This window comes from Geotrypetes seraphini, chromosome 2 (assembly GCF_902459505.1).
Source record: "Geotrypetes seraphini chromosome 2, aGeoSer1.1, whole genome shotgun sequence".
Classification (NCBI taxonomy): domain Eukaryota; kingdom Metazoa; phylum Chordata; class Amphibia; order Gymnophiona; family Dermophiidae; genus Geotrypetes; species Geotrypetes seraphini.
The window spans coordinates 159,247,230-159,263,640 of record NC_047085.1 but is presented as its reverse complement, the minus strand read 5'-3'; the positions used below and the strand labels follow the sequence as shown (position 1 = coordinate 159,263,640).

The following is a 16,411-nucleotide window of genomic DNA, read 5'->3' as shown; positions in this document are numbered from 1 at the left end:
TTTAAATAAATCAAATGGTATATCTCTAGTTTAAATCTACACTGGTGCAATCCTTAACCCCTTGTCAACACTAGACTTCATTTTCAAACAAATATAGCTGAATAGGGGAAAACGCCTCAGAAGCTGCAGGGCATTTAGGCACCTAGGCCAGGGGTAGTCAATTCCGGTCTGCGAGAGCCAGAGTCAGGTCAGATTTTCAGGATATCCACAATGAATATTTATGAGATGGATTTGCATGCACTGCCTCCTTGAGATGCAAATCTATCTCGTGCATATTTATTGTGGATATCCTGAAAACCTGACCTGGCTCTGGCTCTCGAGGACCGGAATTGCCTACCCCTTACCTAGGCCAACCGGAGTCTTAGGCCTCTTTTAAAGTGCATTCTGGGATACACTTGGAGTGGCCTAAGACTCCGATTGGCTAGATACCTAAAGCCACTCTCATGGGGATCTGGGTGGGTTGGCAGCAGGAGAGATTGGGCATCTCTCCTGCTAGGGGTTGTTTTCGAGGTTCTGGCAGGAGGGAGTGGGCATCCCTCCTGCCATGAACAGTTCAGTAGGGGTTCAGGGATAGCAGCGGGAGGGAGTTGGCATCCCTCCTGTCAGTCAACTTACGGCGGGGTTCGGGGGCTCCCTGCCGCTGCTGATCATGGCAGGCAGATTCCCTTTCCGTTATCAGTTGAGCAGCAACGTGATTCTCTAAATGGCATCTGTGACATGGATGCTGGTTAGACAATCAGGATGGTTAGGCAGGGTTGGCATAGTATGCTCATGTGCAATTTTCAAAAGCCGCTTAGGCAGCTGCTGAGACCGGGTGTCCTATACAGAATCAGGCCCTTTGGGTATAAAATGCCTGAGGTAATTAATAACTCTCAAGAATATAAGACATCAAATACCGTTATTGAAATGAGACAAAAGAGCGAAAGCTGGAAAGCATTGTATACCAATGCCCATAGTACGGGTAACAGAAGTCCAGATCTAGAAGCTCTATTAGTTGAACATGAATTGGATTTAGTGGCAGTCAAGAAGACGTGGTTCACAAAGAACCATGATTGGGTTGTAGTTATACCTGGCTATTCAGGAGTGTCAGGGTATGTAAAACGGGTGGAGGAATGGTGTTATATGTTAAGAATAATATTAAAGTGACAGAATTGCAAGATATAGGGGGTAAAGAAGAAGCTTTATGGGTTAATCTGGGAAGTGAAAATGGAAAATTTATTTACATTGGTGTGATATACAGGCCTCCTTCACAGTCAGAAGAAAGGGATAAGGATTTAAAGACATTCACAAGATAGCTAGGAAAGAGGAAGTACTACTGATAGGTGATTTTAATATGCCTGAAGTTGAATGGACTGTCCCTGTTGCAGGGTCATCTAGAAAAAAAGAGATCTTGGATTCGTTACAGGGAGAATTGTTCCGACAATTAATAACAGAACCGTCTGAGATAGATCTATTCTGGACTTGGTACTTCTGAGGTTACGGTGGGTGATCATTTGGCATCTAGTGGCCACAGAATGGTGAGGTTCAATATTAAAATGTGGGATGAGAGGACTTACTCAAGTTAGTTGGAAGGAAACAGCTGAACGAAGTAGAAACGCAGTGGGTGAAATTGAAAGGAGTTATTCTGAAGGCAACGAACAGTTATGTTAAGAAAGTGCATAAAGGTATAAGGAAAAAAGGCCTCTTTAGTTCTCAAATGCAGTAACTGAAAAGGTGAGAGAAAAAAGGTTAGCCTCATTAATTACAAGATGTAGCAGAAAGAGGAAGAGACAAAAATACAGTATGTGGAAATTCTAATCTACAACAACCGTAGCAAACAGTACCTAAGAGTTAGGTGAAACTAGGCACTGTTTCTAGAACCAGGCCCATCCTGTCTAACATAGGAAGAATAGTATAATAAGAGGTCTCAACCCAGTCAGTCAGGTTTTCAGGATATCCAGCTTGAATATGCATGAGATAGATTTAAATGGAATGAATGTAGAGCTTATTCATAGTGGGTTCTGAGGACTGGGTTGAGAACCTCTGGTATAATAGATTACCTTGCTTGACCTTGACCTACAGCTTTTTATCATCAGATGTTTATTGTTTTCTCCATCTTTTTTCAAATTTTCTACAGGTAATCAATGGAGTAACTCCTTGGTATTTGGTGCAGGCACTAAGGAGGTATATGCCGCTATGTTCACCGAGATCAGAGTCAGTAGGAGAAATACGAGACTACAAGAGAACGCAAGCAAAGGCAATCTCAGTAACAGGTCCACAACTATGGAATTGTTTGCCAGGTTGCTTGAGATTGTGAAAGGCAGCGGTTCCCAACCCTGTCCTGGAGGACCACCAGCCAGTCAGATTTTCAGGATAGACCTAATGAATATGCATGGGGCAGATTGGCATGCCTGTCACCTCCATTATATGCAAATCTTTCTTTTGCATATTCATTAGGGCTATCCCAAAAACCTGACTGGCTGGTAGTCCTCCAGGACAGGGTTGGGAACCACTGATGTAAGGAATTGAGATCTTTTAAGAAAGAACTGCAAACTGATTTATTTGTGCAAGCATTTTATTAGAGTGAAATGTTTTTATGTGAGATCTGCACAATCAGATAATTGAAAGTAGGAGAATGATGAGGAGATAGTTGATGTGTTGTTGTTATTGTTATAAAGTTGTTTATGTCTGTTTTTCCTGTAATCTGCTTAGGCTTGAAGCGGAATACAAATTTTAAAATAAAATTAATAAATAAGTTCTTTTAGCAGTGAGAACACCCTCAGTGAACCAAGTGTTCATTTCTTGACTGCACAACAAACAAAAACCTCAATACGTCACTTAAAAGAGGGAGCACAAAACCAATGTCCTGCTCAGCTTTTTTGGCTTAGTGTTAGCATTCGTGGAAAATTCATATCTAGAGTAACCAGTGTTCATATACCATGAGAATCATATCGTTTAATTCCAATTTACTACTGTTGTCTCTCAATATCCTATGTGTTTCAATGCTGAGGAAAGGTTTGGTACTTTGTGATCCCCTTAACCATGGACTTCTGATGAAAGCATCTTCACACGCCATGTGTTCTTCAACTGCCGATCCACGGTGCAATTGATGCGGCGTTATCTTTGAGCCAGCTGATTCAGTGCACAAAGACACGAACAGTGGCTCCTACGCGCGTCCTGCACCTAAGCCTGAACCAGAAGCCTTCTCTCTGACAGGGCAGCATAAACTGGCCAGGCGGGAGCAGGCCAGAAGGTAAGGCTAGAATGGAGGGAAGAAAACAATAAAGATAGGAGGAATGATTTTATTTTTGAATTTAGTGATTGAATTATGTCAATTTTGAGAATTTACATCTGCTGTCAGTGTGCTTTGTGTAGTTTAATTTTGTGGTTAACCATTATGTGTTGTTAATAAGATTATATTGTGTATCTGTGAAAAATGAATGGAAAAAAAATAGTGTTACAATTAGTACTATTATGGGGGCGGGGTCTGGGGTGGAGATTGGGTAGAGATGGGTGGGGTCTGGCCTAGGACTTAGCCCAGTGTTCTTCAACAGCCGGTCCACGGACCGATGCCGGTCCACAAAATAATTATTTTATTTCTGCCGGTCCATAGGTGTAAAAAGGTTGAAGAACACTGTTCTACGCTACTTTACATAAATGCGCCAGCCTTTGGTTTACTGCATCCCTAAACTGGTTTGACAAATATAAGACACTGCTTTACAGATCAGCACCAACCAGAGTTTATTTGTTGTAATTGTTATTTATGGTTCTTTAATTTTATCATTTTAATATTAGTTTATAATAAACCTGATTACATCCATTTCATCTACTTCACTAATTTCTAGGCTGAACATTTTTTCTGGGTTGCTGGGGCTATGTCATCCAGTACATTATTACACAATTCTTTCCAGTCAGTAAGGAAATGTTCTGTAATTTCAGCTGACTGCTTCAACAACTCATTTGCCATAACTCAAAACACACTACTATCAATTTTCCCCCTTATATTACAATACTCTACTTTGCCTTGCTTTACTTATCCCTATTAACTCCTGTCCTTTCCCTCCAATTAATCATAACATTTAGAGCGTAATTGTCAGACTATGGCATTAAAGTCCAGGAAGAGTGAGAAATAGAAAAAAAATGTATCTGTTCTATGAGATCCAGTTGGTGGCCCTTGATGTGAGTTCTGTCCCTGTCCCATCCCTGAAAACTCTGTCCTCATCTGCACAAACCTTGAACACATGATTTTAAAGTTTTCCAGGCTTTTGTAGATGAGGACAGAGCTCACAGGGATGGGACAGGGACAGAACTCGCGGAGATGGGACAAGGATGGAGATAGATCCCGCAGGGTCAGGAACAAATTTGTTCTCATGTCATTCTCTAGTAGCCAGCTCCCAAAACCCAGAAATTCATTTTGTCTGGCACGAATCTCTGGGCATTACAGCAATGGTGGCTATTAAAACACCAAGAAATGCCAGCTGAATATTGACCTCTTTATGCTTTGTCAAACTGATACATGTGCTAGTCTAACCTCAGAACCACAGGCCCCCAAAAGACAACTCTTTCTCTGAATTCACAAAGAAACTAGGGAGAATGGGAGCCCAGCTTGTCCCAATCGATTCCAAATGTGTCCAGCAGAAAAAAATGTTAGTGTTTCCCCGCAAATTTGCGGTTCGTGGACCCGATCATTCACGGTCTACTCCGACCGTCTCTTCCTGTAGTAAAGTTGGGCTATACCAATCAGAAGCTGCATGTCAAAGCAGCTCCTGATTGGTGTAACCTGACTTTACTACAGGAAGAGGCGGTCGAAGCAGACTGCGAGTGATTTCCTTCTCCCACCGGCGCTCCAACTGCCCCCTCCTGCCTCTCCAGCTGCCTTCTCCTGTCTCCCTTGCCTAAAAATCGCATTCTCAGTTTTTCAAAATTTGCGGGGGGGGGGGGGGTCCTGGAACGGAATCCCCGTGAATTTAGGAGGGAGTACTGTATATCTATTCTTGCCACAGTTGTAAAACAAATGAACAAAATTAAATGCAGCCTCTCCCATTTATGTATGAAATGTCAAATTGGTTGGATTTTGCCATACAATATGAGCTAGATTCTATAAATGGCACCCAAAATTTGGCGCCAATAAAATTCGGCATTCAGCGTTATTCTATAAAGGACGCTTTGGGATGAGCATTCTTTATAAGTCTATAAGTCTATTCTCTTCCGTATTTTGAATGTTTCAATCATGTCCTCTCTCAGTCTCCTCTTTTCTAGGGAGAAGAAGCCAGCTTCTCCAATCTCTCACTGTACGGCAACTCCATGACCCTCCCTGTGGCCACACCCCTTTTGAGTTTTGCACAATCCAATTTAGGGCTCCATTGTTACAAAACAGTGCATAGCCAGTTCAGTGCCCAAATCATAATTAGTGCCAATTAAGTGCTTCTTAGCTTCAATAATTTAATGATTGCAATCAAAACTATCGTATTTGGGGTGACCAATTTTGGGTGGCCTTTTTAGAAACTGGGGATAAACACAGAACTGAATTTTTTATTTTTTTTTTACTACTTTTTATATATATATATGCAGAAATAAATAATACTAGCAATTTTTGTCTCCCCAGATATTATTATATAACTACAGCTTTGAGGCCTAGGTGCAAATAACGATTCCTCTTGTGTGCATATCTTTTCTGGATTCAACATTGAACACAATCTATGCAATGGCTTGTAAGAGTGCTACAAAATAGAAATGGAGCATATAGCGCTGGCCACAAGAATGGAGAAAATCAAGCTGAACAGCTAAAAAAAAAAGACTCCATGCCAAACCCCAAAATACCATGCATACAGCTTCAATATAAAGACTTCATCTGTAGTTACAGCCAAAGCTCATACAGCTGTTAATACAATCAGCTCGGTGCAAGATGATTGCTGAAATGTGGTCCACATCAAATGCATTCAAATAAACTTTAAATTTGCTTTGGCTCAATTTTCTCCATTTTTGTGGCCAACTGGAATTTTGTTGCAGTTGTTTTGCCTTGGGTTTTTTTCGGGAATTGCTTGATCCCTCTCTGTGTATAATAGAAAAGGAGCATCAGATACAAATTTTAATTCTACAGGGAAAGATACTATATAGGAAAGAGCAGCAGAAATTAAAATTCATTTACATGTGTCTTCATATTTTATTCTCTTTCTTAAGCCACTACAACATGCAGGTCTATCATCTTACTTACTGTTTTGGCTCAAGCTCTACAGACAAAAGAATTTAGAAGTTCCTTCTCCCAACCTTTAATTAACACAAGATCCAATGAGAAGGAAAAACCAGGCCATCTGCTCTGAAACCTTCCAGAAATTGTACATCATGGCTGAAGAAAGTAGCAAAAATATGTAGGAGAAACATCCCCCCAAAATGTAGATAAACAACTAAAACATAAACCGGTGGAAATTCAAACACTATTGTTCATACAAAAATTAGAGGCGCCTATATCAATGAAAGAACTTCAAGCAGCGTTGAAGTCCTTTAGAGTTGGGTCCGCACCAGGTGGTGATGGTTTCACTGTAGAGTTTTATAAATCATTCCAAATTAATGGTGGACATGACAATGAAGCCGACGGCACAGTGTGCAGCGGCTGCTAAGAGAGCGAATAGAATGCTAGGTATAATCAAGAAGGGTATTACAACCAGAACGAAAGAAGTTATCCTGCCGCTGTACCGGGCAATGGTGCGTCCGCATCTTGAGTACTGCGTCCAGTATTGGTCGCCGTACCTTAAGAAGGATATGACGTTACTCGAGAGAGTTCAGAGGAGAGCGACACGACTGATTAAGGGGATGGAAAACCTTTCATACGCTGAGAGATTGGAGAACCTGGGTCTCTTTTCCCTGGAGAAGAGGAGACTTAGAGGGGATATGATAGAGACTTACAAGATCATGAAAGGCATAGAGAGAGTAGAGAGGGACAGATTCTTCAAACTTTCAGAAAATAAAAAAACAAGAGGGCATTCGGAAAAGTTGAAAGGGGACAGATTCAAAACGAATGCTAGGAAGTTCTTCTTTACCCAACGTGTGGTCGACACCTGGAACGCGCTTCCAGAGGACGTTATAGGGCAGAGAACAGTTTCGGGGTTTAAGAAAGGATTGGACAATTTCCTGCTGGAAAAGGGGATAGAAGGGTATAGATAGAGATTTACTACACAGGTCCTGGACCAGTTGGGCCGCCGCGTGAGCGGACTGCTGGGCGCGATGGACCTCAGGTCTGACCCAGCAGAGGCATTGCTTATGTTCTTATGTACCCTATTACCTCATCTTTTAAATTTATATCAGGCTCAACTAACTAAAGATTGTATTACAGGTATTATGGCAGAATCTTTAACTATTGTTTTGCCGAAGCCAAATAAGGATCCTACTTTGGTTTCAAATTACAGGCCTATTTCTTTGATTAATGTAGATGGAAAACTTCTGACTAAGTTATTGGCTTTACACTTGGCCAAGGCTCTCCCTTATATTATCGGTATGCACCAAACGGGGTTTCATCGCTAAAGACATTCTTCAAACAACATCAGACTGGCTTTTCATATGTTAAATTTAACAAAAGCCAAGGAAGATCCGACCTTCTCTGTATCCTTGGATGCAGAGAAGGCCTTTGATTGGGTAGAATGGACCTTCATGTATCAAACAATGGATTGGTTTGGTATTGGTTCTGGATTTATACAAATGATTCAAACCTTGTATAGTTCCCCTTCTGCCAGATTATATATTAATAATACTTTTTCAGAACGTTTCTGTCTGGAGAGGGGAGTTAGACAAGGGTGTCCATTATCTCCTTTACTGTTTGACATTGTTCTGGAACCCTTGCTATTGGCTATTCAACAGGCAAAGGAGATTCAGGGTATTCCTTACGCAGGTCGGGAATATAAGGTCTCTGCTTATGCAGATGACATTTTGCTTCATTTGAGGAATCCTGAAACTACCATTCCACATTTACTGGATTTGATTGATAGATTTGGGAAATTTTCTGGATATAAAATAAATTGGAGTAAATCGGAGGTTCTTTTGCTAAATGTACACTGTCCAAAAGGATTATTTGATACATTCCCTTTTCTTTGGAAGGAAGAGGGTATAAAATATTTAGGTATTTGGATTCAAAAAACATTGGAAGATACAATGAGAGTAAATGAAAAATCCTTATTACTAAAGGTCTCAGAAATGTGTGAGCAATGAAACCCAATACATCTGTTTTGGTGGGGGAGAGTCCAAACTGTCAAAATGATGATTTTGCCTGTGGTTTGCTACCAAATGGGTATGTTGCCAGTTTGTTTTCAGGGGTCCTTTTATAAGAAATTAAATAGTATTCTTACTAAATTTATTTGGCTGGGTAAAACTGCAAGAATTGCTTTATTCTCTTTACAAAAAACAATTGCGGCGGGTGGGGTAAATTTTCCAAACTTTTATAGGTACCATCAGGCCTATATACTGCGTCAGGGTATGTATTGGATCGTTCCTGAGCTCATGGAGCATCTTCCGGACTGGCTTTACTTGGAATGGCAACTCATGCCTCCATTGCATTTGTGTCATGTTTTAAGTATCAAGTTACCCAGATATGTTAAGGACAATAGTATTTTATTTGACACCTGGAAAACTTTGAAATTTATTAACGACTTAACAGATATTCCAGTAGAGGAGTCTACGTGTCAATCTTTATGGCTAAACTCCAAGATTAAAATTGGCGAGTCTAAGATCTTCTGGAAGCATTGGATGTAGGCAGGTATACGTACACTAGAGGATGTTTTATCTAATGGGAAATTGCTTGATTTTTCAAGACTGTAACAATCATTCGGTATATCTCTAAATTATAAGTGGTTGCAGTTGAAGCAAGCCATTCAGAAGGGGTTCCCCGATTGGTGAAATCTAAAAAATCAGTATAGCTTGACGGTCCTTTGCTTCCAGACAGATTTCTTAGGACATCAGACCACCCAGTGGTATAAATTAATATCTGGTTATATGAATAAGAAACCAAAAATTAGTCTTAGAGACATTTGGAGCATCGAGATACAGCAACAGATTTCTGCGTCTCAATGGCCACGAATTTGGACTTGGAGGATGAGATGTACGGTGGCAGCATCTATGAGACAAACTTGGGTTTTTTTGTTACATAGAAGTTTTTGGATCCCTGTTACATTACAAAAATTAGATAGTTCTAAGTCAATTAGATGCTGGCATTGTCATCTCGATATAGGGACACTGGATCATCTGCTCTTCTTTTATCCCTTGATACTTAGGTTTTGGCAATCCATTTGGAGTCAAATCAATAGAATACTGGAAAATCCAGTGGCATTGACATATGATACAGTGCTGTTTGGCACGTTAATGAGGACCAAGAGTCTAATAACTTCCCATAACAATAAATTACTTTTCATCATGACGGGAGTCGCTATACAGCTTATTCTGAAACCTGGAAAAATTGGGATTATTTTTGGTGGGAATCCTTGTGCCAGACTTATAAATTTGAACATATGAGAGCAATACAATTGGGACATTATAAGAAATTTAAGGATGTTTGGGATCCATTGACAAAATTTTGTAAGGATTGATTATTGTATTTAGCCCTTTGATTCTGCATATCCAGGATGGGTGGGTGGGAGGGGGATATGTAATTAATTTATTATTTGATTGCAAGGTTATTTATCTTGATCATTTGCATTATATTAAATGTTTTTACACTTTTAGGAAGGGTGGGTGGGGATGGGGAGGGGGTTATGTATTTATTGTATCATTTGAGGGAATTGAGTGCTATCTATTGTGTTAATTGCACTTTGTGCTAGTTTTAAAATGAATAAAGATTTTAAAAAAAATTGGAGGAAAAAGCCTCAAAAGTCTCAGCGTGCACAGCTTGATAACTGAATTTCAAACACTAAGCAAAACTAGTTACTATCATGGGCAGATAACCTCCAGATGAAACAGAAAAATCTTTAGAGTTCAAGGCATGGCACTTTCAAAGTCTCTAGAGCAGATTTCACATTTCTCTCTCTTTCCCATCACACTTTTAGCATGTACTCCAGAGGATACTCCTCCACTGCCATTTTTCTATTGGTCAGTGTACCTCAGGGCTTGGTAATGGGAGCTCTTTCTCCTTCTACACTTCCTCCCTTGGCACTCTAATCTTTCTTGGCTTCCATGGCTTCCAGTATCAGTATCACTGAACTCTGAAGACTTTCTTAGAGATCAGACTCCACAGGTTCCCTTGAGGTCAATTGCCTCCCGCCCACCTCAAGGTGGAGCTTTTTTGGCTCTTCAGCCAATCAGGAAAAGGGCATTGCTTTGGTAGGATTTTTCTGTTCTTTATTTTTTCTTCCAGGTGTAAGTACTTCTGCAACCACAGTATGGCTGGGAAACATCATGTCATCAAAGTTGCTGCTCAGGTTACAGCTTCTGTCTCTGTCCAGACAGAAAATGTTACCCAGACAGAGGGAGTGGTTCCATGTGCAAGCTGTCTTCAGGTTGAATCCTTTATGAAGGAAGTAAAGGAACTGAGAGAGGAGGTAGCAAAACTGAGAAGCATCCGTGAGAATGAGAGGTACATCGATGAAATGGTTCATGAAGCATCAAAGATTTCCAGCAGTGGGGAATAAGAGGCTTTGTTGAGGGCACACAGCTGGACTCAGATTAATGAACCCTGCAAGATTGGTACTGTGACTCCACCCGCCCTTGAACTGAAGAACCCTGGAAGTGGAGGAGATGAGAGCATCCCAGGGAGAAGGATCAAAGCTTGAAATCCCATAAATTACTGGATCCACGACCACTAGGAGGTGTAAGGTAATAGTGGTTTGAGATTCCCTTCTGAGGGGTTCAGAAGCATCCATCTGCAGACCAGACATGATGTCCCAGAAGGTATGCAGTCTGCCTGTTGCCAAAATCCAAGATGTTATGGAGAGATTGCCAAGATTCATCAAGCCTGATGACTATTATCTGATGCTGTTCGTCCACGTTGGAACTAATGATACTTCCAGGTACCCCTGCGAACATATCAAAAGTGACTTTGAAGCTCTGGGAGAGAAGATGAAGCAGTCAGGTGCGCAGGTGGTATTCTCGTCTATCCTTCCTGTTGAGGGTAAGGGCCAGGTCAGAGAAGCACGCATCCTGGAGATGTATGTGTGGCTATGTGGATGGTGTCGTTGAGAGCATTTTGGCTTCCTGAACCATGGGATGATTTCCTAAGGGCTGCTGAGCAGGGATGGTATATATTAATGCTCGAATTATGGGAAACAAGATTCTGGATCTAGAAGCTGTGATGGAAGAAGATGAGTTGGATTTAGTAGCGATCACAGAGACGTGGTTCATGGAGAACCATGACTGGGATGTAGTTATACCGGGCTATAATCTGTTCAGGAAAGACAATGTAGGAAGGAAAGGTGGTGTAGCCAAAAGCAAATAGGAAGCCTCATCAGAGTTCTAAAAGTGTTTGTGAAGATTCCGTATAGTTCTCTCTTCACACGCAATTTGTGAGTGTAGAGAGGACTATCCAGTATTTTCATCTGTGTGTGTAGAGAGGACTATACGGAATCTTCACAAGCATTTCACGAAATTCAACAGTACTTTTACACAAACATAAAATGCCTGGCAACTGATTCCACAATTTTACTGCAGCTACTGAAAATGCTGACCGGCCTGTAGTCACATAACATAAGTTCTCAGCCTGTGATAACATTGCGTTGGCTGATCTTAGATTCCTACTAAGCACTTAATATGACAATGCTGCAAGTTATGCACACCCTACTGTTACACCAGGTCTATGGCTGGTGTAATTGCGGGCACACACCAAAGCCAGGTTATGCTAACATGGTACCCAGATTCTGTTATAGAATAGGCTGTCACCATGTGGTATAGGAGCCCCTAAACTAAGAAGCACCAGAATTACATCCATAGTGCTAGACTGGAACCCTAATTCTAAATCAGCTGGAAATGCAGAGGAGTTTATGACTAGTATCCACCTGACTTACGGATGTGTTGTTCTTTATCCCATCCAATCGTAAAACCATTCTTTTCCCAAATCTCTATTCCCCTGCCCCTCACCTCCCATAATTACCAATCATCCCCTCTCCTTCAATGAGCTAGTCAGGATCCTGGGAGTCATCTTTCACCCAAATTATTCTACATAAAACAAACAGGTTCTGTGCTCCATTCTTTTTTCTCTCTATGTCCTTTTCTTTGGTACAATTGTTCAACCCTTCCCTTATCCCTCCATAGATATTCTCCATAGATGCTTCAGCTTCCTCAGTAACAGGGTTACCCGACGTCCAGGGAAACCCAGACATGTCCTCTTTTTAGAGACTTTCCAAAACCCAGCAGTTTATCTGGGTTTTGGAAAGCCCAGAGTTCCGGCCACACCTGGAGGGCCTTTAAAAAGCCTACGCGGATGACGTCGCATGCATCCTCACATGACCTGGATGCATCCTCACATGTATGTCACATGCATCCTCGCATGAAAAAAAGAGATGTGCTTTTGGGGGGCGGGGTTGGAAGCGAAATGGGGCGGGGCTGGAGGCAGAACTGGGAGGGTCGGAGGTAGAACAGGGCGGGGCTGGAGGCGGAGCGGGATAGGGCTTTGCATCTGGATTAGTCCATCGGCAAATATGATAAACCAGCTCAGGAAGTTTGAGACAATTTTAGTTGCTCATTCAAACCAAAGCTCCAACCACGTTTTCTGACAGTTGGAGTTTTAGTTTGAATGAGCAATTTTGACCATGTGTCACATCTCTGAATAGATGAGCGCTGGTTGCCTGTTTCTGCATGAGGCCAATTTAAGCTTCTTACCCTGGTTAACAAAGGCCTTACTCTCTCTGCTCTTAACTATCTAACTTTCTAATCCCTTTTACTTCGCTGCAGGTCCCTTTGCTCATCCCAGCACTTTGATATCTCGTATGATACCGCCTTCAGTTATGCTGGACTGTACTTATAGAATTCACTGCCCTAAGATATCAGCCTGGAACTCTCATATTCCTATTTTAAAAAATGAATAAAACCTGTCTTTTCCAACAAAGTTAGGAAAAATGATATATGATCTCCTCTTCCTTTCCTGTCCCACATTTTAATGAATGGGAACCTGCCTCTCCTCTTCTGAAGTTTTGAGATGTTTGTCAGCATTGAATTACAGTTGGTGGTATAGCAATGTTTTGCAAATAAATAAACAAAACTAATTGGGTCATGAAAGGAAGAAAGATACATTAATTAGCAAAGTCTGTATTGCAAATTATTACCATATTTTTTAAAAAAAACCACACACATTTGAATTTTGAAAGTAATATCTTTTATTTTATTGAATTCCCCTTAACAAGTTGGATTTTAATGGAACATGTAACTTCAGGGACACAAAGGTGGGGGGGAAGAGAAACATAATATAACTTTGGGGAAACAAAAAATATGTAACACACAAGCACAGTTATTACTACAAGAGGATAAGATGGAGGGACAAACTAGTAGCTTGGCAAGCTAAGCGATGATCACAGAAGTCGCCTAAAGAAAATAGAAGGTCAGAAAATCAGAAGTGTGCATTCACTCCCCACTATGCTCTTCACAACTTTATCTATGAACCTTTCAAATAAATTAAAAAAAAAGTTTGGCCTTGAAGCATTTTAAATTTGACTCCATAGTCTCCCTCCGTTTTAAAATTTTTCTATAGAATGTCAGCGATAGATGAGAGGTATCTGATACTTTTAACAACTATTAACCAAGTGATCATAAGAACAAAAGAATAGCCCTTTTGGGTCAGATCAATGGTCCATCAAGCCCAGTAACCCATTCTCATGGTGGCCAATCTAGGTCACTAGTACCTGGCCAAAACCCAAAGAGTAGCAACATTCTATGCTATCAATTCAAGGAAAGCAGAGGCTTCCTCCATGTCTTAATAACAGACTATGGACTTTTCCTCCAGGAATTTATCCAAACCTTTCTTAAAACCAGTTATGCTATTCGCTTTTATCACAATCTCTGGCAATGCGTTCCAGAGCTTAACTATTTTCTGAGTGAAAAAATATTTCCTCCTATTGGTTTTAAAAGTATTTCCCTGCAATCTGAAATATTTGTCTAGTAAATTATTAGCCACCAGCACAAGAAAGACAGTATTTTTGTGAAATATTCTTTAAAGAGAGGCATAATTATCTGTCCATTGTAAGTCATTCACAATAATGGAGTAATATGGAGATGTGAGCTGAGAATAGCTCTGATATAGATGGCAGAGTTCTTGCCTTGCATTGTATGACTACTGAGCTCTGAGCTGGATCTACGTTCAGCATGTGTCACCGCAGAGGACCTATGAAGACCGAAAGTCCAGGCTGCAAAACTAGCATGTTTTTAGCTCTCTTTAGCACAGTGGTCTCAAACCCGTGGCCCACCAGGTCCTATTTTGAGGCCCTCGGTATGTTTATCATAATCACAAATAAAGGTTTCTTGAACATATGTCTCTTTAGCTATAAATTACAATATTATTATTAAGACTTAGCCAAAAGGAAAGATTTATAAACTAGAAAGAGTTTTGCCTCATGCAAAATTGTCATTTCTTTAATAAGACATTAACTATTTTTTTCTGAGGCCCTCCAAGAACCTACAAATCCAAAATGTGGTCCTGCAAAGGGTCTGAGTTTCAGACCAATGATCAGGCAGGTCTACTGTTGTTAACAGCCTTAACATTTCGCAGCAAAACCAAACTAACACACAAGTTCTAGATCAGTGGTCTCAAACTCAAACCCTTTACAGGGCCACATTTTGGATTTGTAGGTACTTGGAGGGCCTCAGAAAAAAATAGTTAATGTCTTATTAAAGAAATTACAATTTTGCATGAGGTAAAACTCTTTATAGGTTATAAATCTTTTCTTTTGGCTAAGTCTTAATAATAATATTGTCATTTATAGCTAAAGAGACATATGACCAAGAAACTGTTTTATTTTACTTTTGTGATTATGATAAACATACCGAGGGCCTCAAAATAGGACCTGGCAGGCCGCAAGTGGCCCCCGGGCCGCGAGTTTGAGACCACTGTTCTAGATGCAGTGCTCACAACACCTGAGAGGAGGAGGTAGATAGTCATCTTTGGGACCCCTAGTGGCCAGAAAGGCCCACAAGTTAGTTATGTCATCTCCTCATCTACTTACCCAATAACATGCAGCATATGCCAATACTCTGTCTAGAAATCCTTTAGAAAGAAACACTTCTGACTTCTCTGAGACATATACTAGAAAAAGAGATACAGCAGCTTGTTTGCAGTACCCTATGGAACCAGCAAAGGTTTAACAGAACTCCATAAATGTCCTGTACCACCCCGCATGCTGTTCTCTTAATATGGAATGGATTCAATTTTCAAGTTCTGGAATGTGTGTTTTGAGGAAATAATCTATCACCATGCCAACCTCTTGCAGTAAAGTATCAGGCCAACTCCACACCTCAGATAATTAGGTACCTGTATAGTTCCTGCAAGAATATGTGCCACCAACAAGACATGCACTGTTGTGTCCCTCTAGTCCTCAGATTTATGCTTAGCTGTGCTCTCTTTAACCTCACCAGAGACTTTTGCATTCTATGGAACAAAAAAAAGAGATTTCCCCTCTAAAATTCAAATTCGTGACCAATGGACTGCCCCTGTTCCCAATCAGGTCAGGGAACCCGCTATTTACAAAGACAAACTGCAGACCTTACAGCATACCCTGAAGAAAGCCACAGCGTGATAGCTGAAATGTTGGTATCTACCTGACAAGATGCAGCGAGACCCAGAAACCCGCAACAAGTTCCTGAGGAATATTCAAAAGAGACACAACTAGATGCACCCAGGCAGTTGATGGTTTGGTGCTTACTGAGCCAAAAACCTCTACATGTTTCTCAAGATCATCCTCAGATCTTCTGGATCTTCTCCTTTGGTTAGGCTAAGCCAGTCTAGGACAGCTCTTCTCCCTGTACAAGATCTAACTAATTATGAAATAAGAGGTATCTCTCTGCTGCTTCTGAGCAGCCTAGGCTACTGCTGGCAAAATCTCTCTCTTAGATCCAGAAAACAGGGCCTTAAATAATTCCCTCCAATTTTACATAGATATGTCCACTGCACAATGATGAAGGCCCATCCTTGATCGTATCACTATAGGCACAACAGCACTTTGGATTATGGATTTCAGATTCAGAAACTTCCCCACTGTACCAAATAAGGGGAGATTTTGCTGTCCCACTATATAACCTGAGTATAGCCCAAGGCAGTGGTTTCAAACTCGCGGCCCGTGAGCCACATGCAGCCCGCCAGGTAACATTTTGAGGCCCTCGGTATGTTTATCATAATCACAAAAGTAAAATAAAACGGTTTCTTGATCATATGTCTCTAGCTATAAATGACAATATTATTATTAAGACTTAGCCAAAAGGAAAGATTTATAAACTATAAAGAGTTTTACCTCATGCAAAATTGTCATTTCTTTAATAA

The 16,411-nt window shown here is 40.8% G+C and overlaps 1 protein-coding gene across 4 annotated transcripts in view; it reads right to left on the bottom strand.

Moving 5' to 3' along the window:
- LDLRAD4 (low density lipoprotein receptor class A domain containing 4) overlaps nucleotides 1–16,411 on the bottom strand; it is a 766,771-nt gene that overhangs the window by 641,225 nt on the left and 109,135 nt on the right. The window lies entirely within an intron of this gene.